Here is a 7,353-nt window from a genome sequence, read left to right on the forward strand (position 1 = left end):
TCACAAATATCATATGTCTTTCATGCGATCATCCTAACTCCAACTGATAATGATTTCTAAATGAAATCCAAATATAAGTAATATAAGTTTACACATGATCACATGAAAATAATGATAATATTCACATTGTGGCAGTCAAAATATATGCGCATTGTGGTCCTCTAACAAAAGTCTTGGTGACTTATAAAGATGTAAATATGAAGAAGATTAATTTTTTTTTAGTTTATTTATATATGTATCAAACAAATACCTATTAGATTGGTGCATCATATCATTTCAATCAACAATACATTGGATCTCATGCCAGGTAGGCTAGGCTAGGTTTTGTAATAAAAGCAAACATATTCAAAGTGGGCACAGACAATGATACATATGAAGAGAAATCGCCTCTATTAAAAAATGACACACACAAATAAGTGAATGAGAGAGCACCTACGTTGTATAAAATATCATACTTGGACACTCACTTCTCTATTATTGGTAGAGCTTGTGAAGCATATACAAGAGAGTATTTGCAAGTGAAAACAAGGGTACGAATTGGAATCCAAACACAAATTAAAATCAGGTGACTCTTTGTTAGAAAATGCGTGCCAGTTAAGCTATGGTTGAATAAGGGTGATTCAATGGTCATAGTGTACATGTCATCTCATGTAAAAAATTAAAAAATAAATAATCAGCTCAAGATTGCAGTCGATTGCCACACAAACTGCTAGGTGATGCCTGGTGATTAAGTTCCTGGAAACATGAAGCACAAAAAAACTTAGAGAATTGATATTGTAGCATGTACTCGTTGCTTGAGTTTAAGTGTTGTTTGAGAATTCTAAGGGGCAGTTGCAAACTTTCAAAATTTTGAGTGCATTCTTTAACTCAAAAATTCAAGAACAGAAAAAGCCCAAAGCAGAAAAATATCAAGGTCAAATGTCACAATTTGGAACGAGCTTGATTAGCATACCTCTGAAAAACGCAGGTGTCCAGGTTGTGTACAGGTTGACTTAACAATGGTTTCCCACAGTAAGCCAGTCTCTTCTGCTCTCACAAAATTCAATGTCTTTCCAGCATAGCTCTTGAAATTAAATCCCTGCTGTCTCTAATACTATACAATGAGACCCTGTCTGTTTAATAGAGCAGCTGATCATTTCATGCCAACATCACTATGGAAGCAATCCTCAGAGGTGTTTTGTTGCAACTATAAAACCAACCAGACCTACTGAAGATTAGCCCAAAAGTCATATCATGAGGAAGCAAAGCAATAAAACCCCAAAATGAAACACTTTGAATACACTGACCAAAAGAAATGACAAAACCATAGCAAGAAACAGGTAATGGCAATTTTTTTATTCCTCCCCTGAAAGGAAGGCTACGAATTATTTTAGTTGCAATAACAAACATGAAATCATAAATCATATTTGAAAGCAGCACTATCCAATCCTAGCATGGCTCAAAAAATTTGCAAGGCGAGATCAGTTTAAACTGTCACTGAATTTTGGGAAGTTGGGTTATTTGCCATAACACCATTAAGATCATCTAGGTTCTTTTCATTCCAATAAATATTTTGGCACAACAACCCAACTGATCAGAAAACTTACTTGGCATAAATGAACCACCAACCCCTCCCCATGATGATGGCAATGCTCTTCAATAGAATTAAATTGCAGTCAGAGAACACAGTGTTCTAAGCTAACTTAGAAGTTAGAACCACCATTCCATATTTGATCTAATCCAAAATCTCCACATACACTAATAGTTTACAGTTCCAAGGCCATAAAAAATGCAGGGAAACCGAGCAAAAAGGGCAACTGCAAATGGGTAGAAATGGAAATGTAAACAGTAAGTCAGCAAGCATGGATCCTTGGGCCTGTTATCTGTAACTCCCAATGTTTAAGCAAGCAATATCATTATGGAGGCCTGGGAAGTGATGAAAAATGGTCAAACTGAAAAATAATTCAAAAGAAATATGGGGAAACTCACCTTGTGGTAACTGATAACGAGATGAACTGTGGTTTGAAGAGCATTTGGAAGGCTTGTGAGGCTGTTAGGATTTTTCTTTCCTAGAAGGATTAGTTTCTCAGATATGGCATGTCATTTCATGATCACCAGCTGTGGTGGTCCCCTCTTGTGAAGTTTGAGGGCAAGCTGCTGTTCGACTCTCCCTAGGTCTTAACTTTAAGGTTTTTCAAGAAAGGCATTAACTCAACCAATGAATTCTTTACCAAATGATAAAATCCCAACGTGTAGATTGCTAGCTCTAACACCCTTTGTTTGAGCCAAAATTTTTGGCCTCCTAGCCATTGCCAACCAAAAAATGGATAGGCTAGGAATTGGACTAAACTCTGTCTCCAAACAAAGTATTAGATGGTATACTATTTTGCAAGAAGAGAGAGAATTTTTTGAGTATGGCCATTTTAAATTAGAGGATGCCAATAAGTTTAGAAGGGAAGTAATGGCTGAAGGGGTTTAGATTCCTTCTTCAGCATATGTGGACTGTCTCCTAATGGCAGAATTGGATCTCTCTAATTAAGATGGAAGAGACAATACACCTACTATGTGGCCATGGACGACCAAGGAAAATGTTGGATGACGAAATTTGGTGAAGTAGGAATACCTCTATAACTAAGCTGCATGATATGGGGAAATGGAAACCTGAATTTGAAACAGAAATGTGATGGAAATGTGACCCCTCAAATTAGTAAACAGTGAAATTTTCAGTTTTAACATTATGGTTTAGAATATAGATTCATGATTTAAAAGATACCTTTTTATTTCAGATCCAAAATTCTGGTCACGCAGTTTTTTCACCAAAAGTAAGAAGCAATAAGATACTTTTTTCAGCCCCACTGAAATGTATTTTAGGCGTGTTTCAGCCGTGTTTTGGAGTTTTTGTACTGAAATGTGGCTGGTCCATCCTTCCTTCATGAGTCATGACACATTGGACTTGAAAGACATAGCATTGAGTATGCATAGATGGGTTCCAACTCCACAATTTTCAATCATTTCCAGACACCAAAGGACTGACTTTGAGCATGTCAATAATTTTCACCAATTTTCACCAATTTTCATTGAAATTCATTTTGTATTGAAGCAACATGCCAAAATAACATCTACAATAATGAGCCAGCCTGATATATAAGAGTTCCAATTCTGCCTTTATGTACAATACACTATACTGTTATCCAAAAAGGATGTATCAAGCTTATAGTAGCAAAAAGGCAAATAACCTTTTCTTGGAGTTTGTTAGAGTTCAGCCAACATTTACACTGAGATTTTATATTCTTTGAGTTCAACAAAAAGATTTCAATAGCTCAATACGATAACCATACAAAATTGAAATTAGATAATGTTGTACATATCCAAAAACATTTTCAACCCATCATGCACACAACATGTTCTTGGATTAGGAGATCCCTTTATAGGGTTATGCCCATATTATATCCATGAATACTCATCATCTCGAATATTTGTCATCTCGCCATTGATTGCTGGCACTTTGATTGTTCTCTTCACCCGCTATTTCCTGTATAGGGTGCAAGCGGCGATACAATCCGACTAGTTGTACAATAGGGGGCATCACCCTAGGGTGTGGAACCAAAATGTTATGGGTTGAAGTAGGCTGCCCAATGAATGAATTTTGTGCAATTGGTGGAAACAACATGGGGTTCGATGATCAAACGGGAGTGGTGGACGTGGTGAATCAAATGGAAAATGAATCAATGAACCCCCCATATTTGGATCCACGTTATTCTCATGAAATAAACGAACTTGGCAACTTGAAGTATTATGAGATGTGGAATCTTCAGCTATAACAAAAAAAAAAAAACACATTGTTATGCAATTGCATTGAAGGCAATGAAGATAATGATATTTTGAATTTCACATAAAATGATACATCAATTGATATTTCCATACCAGTATTTTGCAAAATAGAACCTTGTACCCTTCTAGATGTGTGGTCTAGATCGATTTCTTTTGTAGAAGAAATCTCCAATTGTTCATTCATGCTTCTTTTCTTTCCACGACACCGTCCAACCTTTAGAAACTGTGGTCCATATTTTCTTGATTTCAACGTAAGACCACTTTGCCCCCCTTTTTTTGTTGGGCTCAAGAAACTATGTCGCCTCTTGGTAGTGACCTTGGATGGAGTTACAACATCAAATTTCTTATTATTGTACTGTTGGCTTACATATTTTACCAATTGATTTAGTGCATATGCCTGCTCCAAAGTTGTGGGTGTTATTTGTAATAAACCCCTCAATCTCTTATGAGTTGATGACATCACAAGTTTAATTTCCTCATCGATTGTTAGGGCGCTATCTGGCCTTACAATGGTTGAACCAGTGGAAGGAGAAGCTGGAAGGTTCATTTCAATTTCTGGGCTCATTACAAACTATTCATTTAAATCAAGTAAATATCCAGGTCTTTCTATAATAGACCTAGAGACATTAGGAAATTCATTACCCCTTGAAACATTGCTAGTCACTACCATCTCAACTTTTAGAATATGCTTACAAATATTTCCATTTAGGGCCCATTTGCAATTACAAAAGTTTAGGTTCAGCCCTTTATAGATGACATGATACCATTTATCATGAGTTGCCATAGTTTGGCTATGAACCAAATACTCACTTTCCTTGTTTCCATCAGCCATACAATCTTCATCTGGGATATTTTTTGCTTTGCACTTACTTGAACTTCTTTGTTGCTCAATTTTTGAAGCTCTGACAAAACTAGCATTTTCAGACGTTGCATGTGAATGTAATACAACTCAACCTTTTTTAATAATAGGTGCAGTAGCGAATCCACCCTTCTATAGGACGCATTATTTTTCTGACAGAGGTACCTTTGCTTTAGATACCAGTGATAAGATTCGATAGCATTATTAGTATCCTGGTTGGAATGTGGGAAGTCCCTATATGATTTTGCCCACATATCTGGAAAAAAAACATATATTAAATGCGAAGAAACAATAGAAAATGGTCAATTACAAAATAAACTGATAAAATGCAACTTTAAGAAACTTACATAATTTGTTGTTGTTTAACCAGTTGGCTCAAAAATAATCCAAAAACACAGTTTCTTCTTTGAATTCATCAAAGAAACTTTGAATTCATCAAAGAAACTTTGAATTTCATGTTGCACAGATGCATCATCTTCACACGAATGTACGATTAATCCTAGAGCACGGAAGATAAGGACTTTATTTTCCTTTCCCCTGACTTTGGTTCCAACATTTTTCAACCATGCTCTACGGACATGCCGTACACACAATAATAGTGTACAGTTTCTACAAGTCCTGAAATAATATAACATTATAAGAGAATATCCTTGAACATTATTGCTTTTTATCTCTTCTAAAAAGAAAAAACTAGTTCACGTTAATGCCTCGATTTCAGCTGCTGCATCATCTGTGATGACAGCTCAGACATGCCAATCTGGGTTTTCCTTTTTCCCATTTGCAAATAATTGTGACATCCATTTACAAATATCAGGAGTACCATTCTGTGATGATATTACCCGTGCCACTGGAATCCCATTGTGATGATCATCAAAAGCCATTATGGTGTACAGTTGGTACTGCATCACAATAAGAAAACAAGATTATAAGCATATAAGAGGACGACATTGAAATAAAGTTGAATAAATGAAGTTTTGGTAAATATGTTTACCCCATATTTGTTAGTGCTAAAAGTGGAGTCCATTGATAAAATGTTGTTGTGTGAGTATTTCACTATCATTGAAAGCATCCACTTAGTTTGTATGCCTATAATGAAAGGGATGTTTTTAACAACATCTTGTTGTTGGTAGAAGAAAAATCTCTCTGGGCACTCACTAACCCAACAATCCACACTCATTGGATCACTTTCATGCTTCACATACTCTAGCCTCTTGATATTATTGTACATGTTTGACACATCCTTTCTTGTCATGAAAGAATCTCGAGGTGCCCTTGTGAACAACTCACCAGATCCATACCTTAAATCAAAGATAAATTTTTCCCAGATCATCGTAGCAATAAAACCATCATGAACCAAACCTTCAACAATAGTTCGTATATGCTCTGTTAAATGCGGCGCAAAATTGAATTTCTTGGGCATGTCATTTGCCTCATTTCCATGACAAACCACATTTTTGTCATCAATGTGTCTGCATGCTTTATATATTAGAACAACATCATTTGGTCTAAGAGCAAGTCGTCGCATAATAAAGTGACACTGACAACCAACTTTGATGTTGTGACGTGGAAGACGTTTTTTAGTTGTGGATCCAGGTTCAGCTACATTGTTGGATTGTACATGATTTGGACCATAGGCACACCAATATCTGTGATCAAGAATTTACCAAAAATTAAATAAAATATTTATGCATGTTTGACATATTGAACTTAAAATCAAAATTATATATATATATATATATATATATATATATATATATATAGATAGATAGATAGATAGAGACTCACACAACATATTCTAGATATGTTGAAGAATTTGTCCTCTTGATATCCTTCACATCTTTAATTCGTCGAGTTTTAGCAACAAATTGAGTAGGTGCACTTTCCCTCATTTTCTCTCCACTTATAAAATCCTCAAGTCAACAATATGGAATAATCGCGACTTGGTCTCCTGCTACTTCTGTCTATGTCAAATCTTCCGCTGAAAACTTTATCATTCCTTCTGGGTCCTCAACCTCCAACTCATTGATCAAGTCCCACTTCTTCATTCTTAAAATACCTATACAAATGAGGGAACACGAATATTGACTAAACATATGAGCAACAGTTCATACTATAAATATTGAAAACCACTTGAAATGCAATTTTTTGTAGTGTGTACAATTTACACTCAAGACCCCCCCAGATATAAACACATTTATAGCATAATTCCCTATCTCCCCTTCAATATTTCCTACCCATTCACAAAAAAATATTATAGACTTTCAAATGCTTCATCTTGGTATAATCAATACATTGTTGAAAGAAACATAATAACATGCAAAATCTGTTGCAAAGAAAATCCAACAACTCCTTGATAAATATGGATCATGACATGGGTTTATATTCTGAAGACCCAACCCTATTACTGAAACCTCTGCCTATGTATCTCAATTCAAAACAGAACCCTCAACCTCTTGGCTCCAAGTCGTCTGTGAAGATTCCCCACCTCATTGTTCTTTATCCAAATCCCTGAAACAAGAACTTCTTGCACAGAAGCTACTTAGTAGATGTCGCACAAGTACTTTTTTGAGTTTTGAGTTTTACCAACATAACTGTTTGAACCCAATGAGTAGTTGGCTGCATTCGCTAAAGTCCTATGAAAATGGGAAATGTTTTTGTTCCCAAACCCATATCTGCTACCTTTT

The sequence above is a fragment of the Pinus tabuliformis genome, chromosome 2_1 (genome assembly GCF_031772625.1).
Source record: "Pinus tabuliformis cultivar Carrire ecotype Pingquan chromosome 2_1, CPIR1, whole genome shotgun sequence".
Taxonomy (NCBI): domain Eukaryota; kingdom Viridiplantae; phylum Streptophyta; class Pinopsida; order Pinales; family Pinaceae; genus Pinus; species Pinus tabuliformis.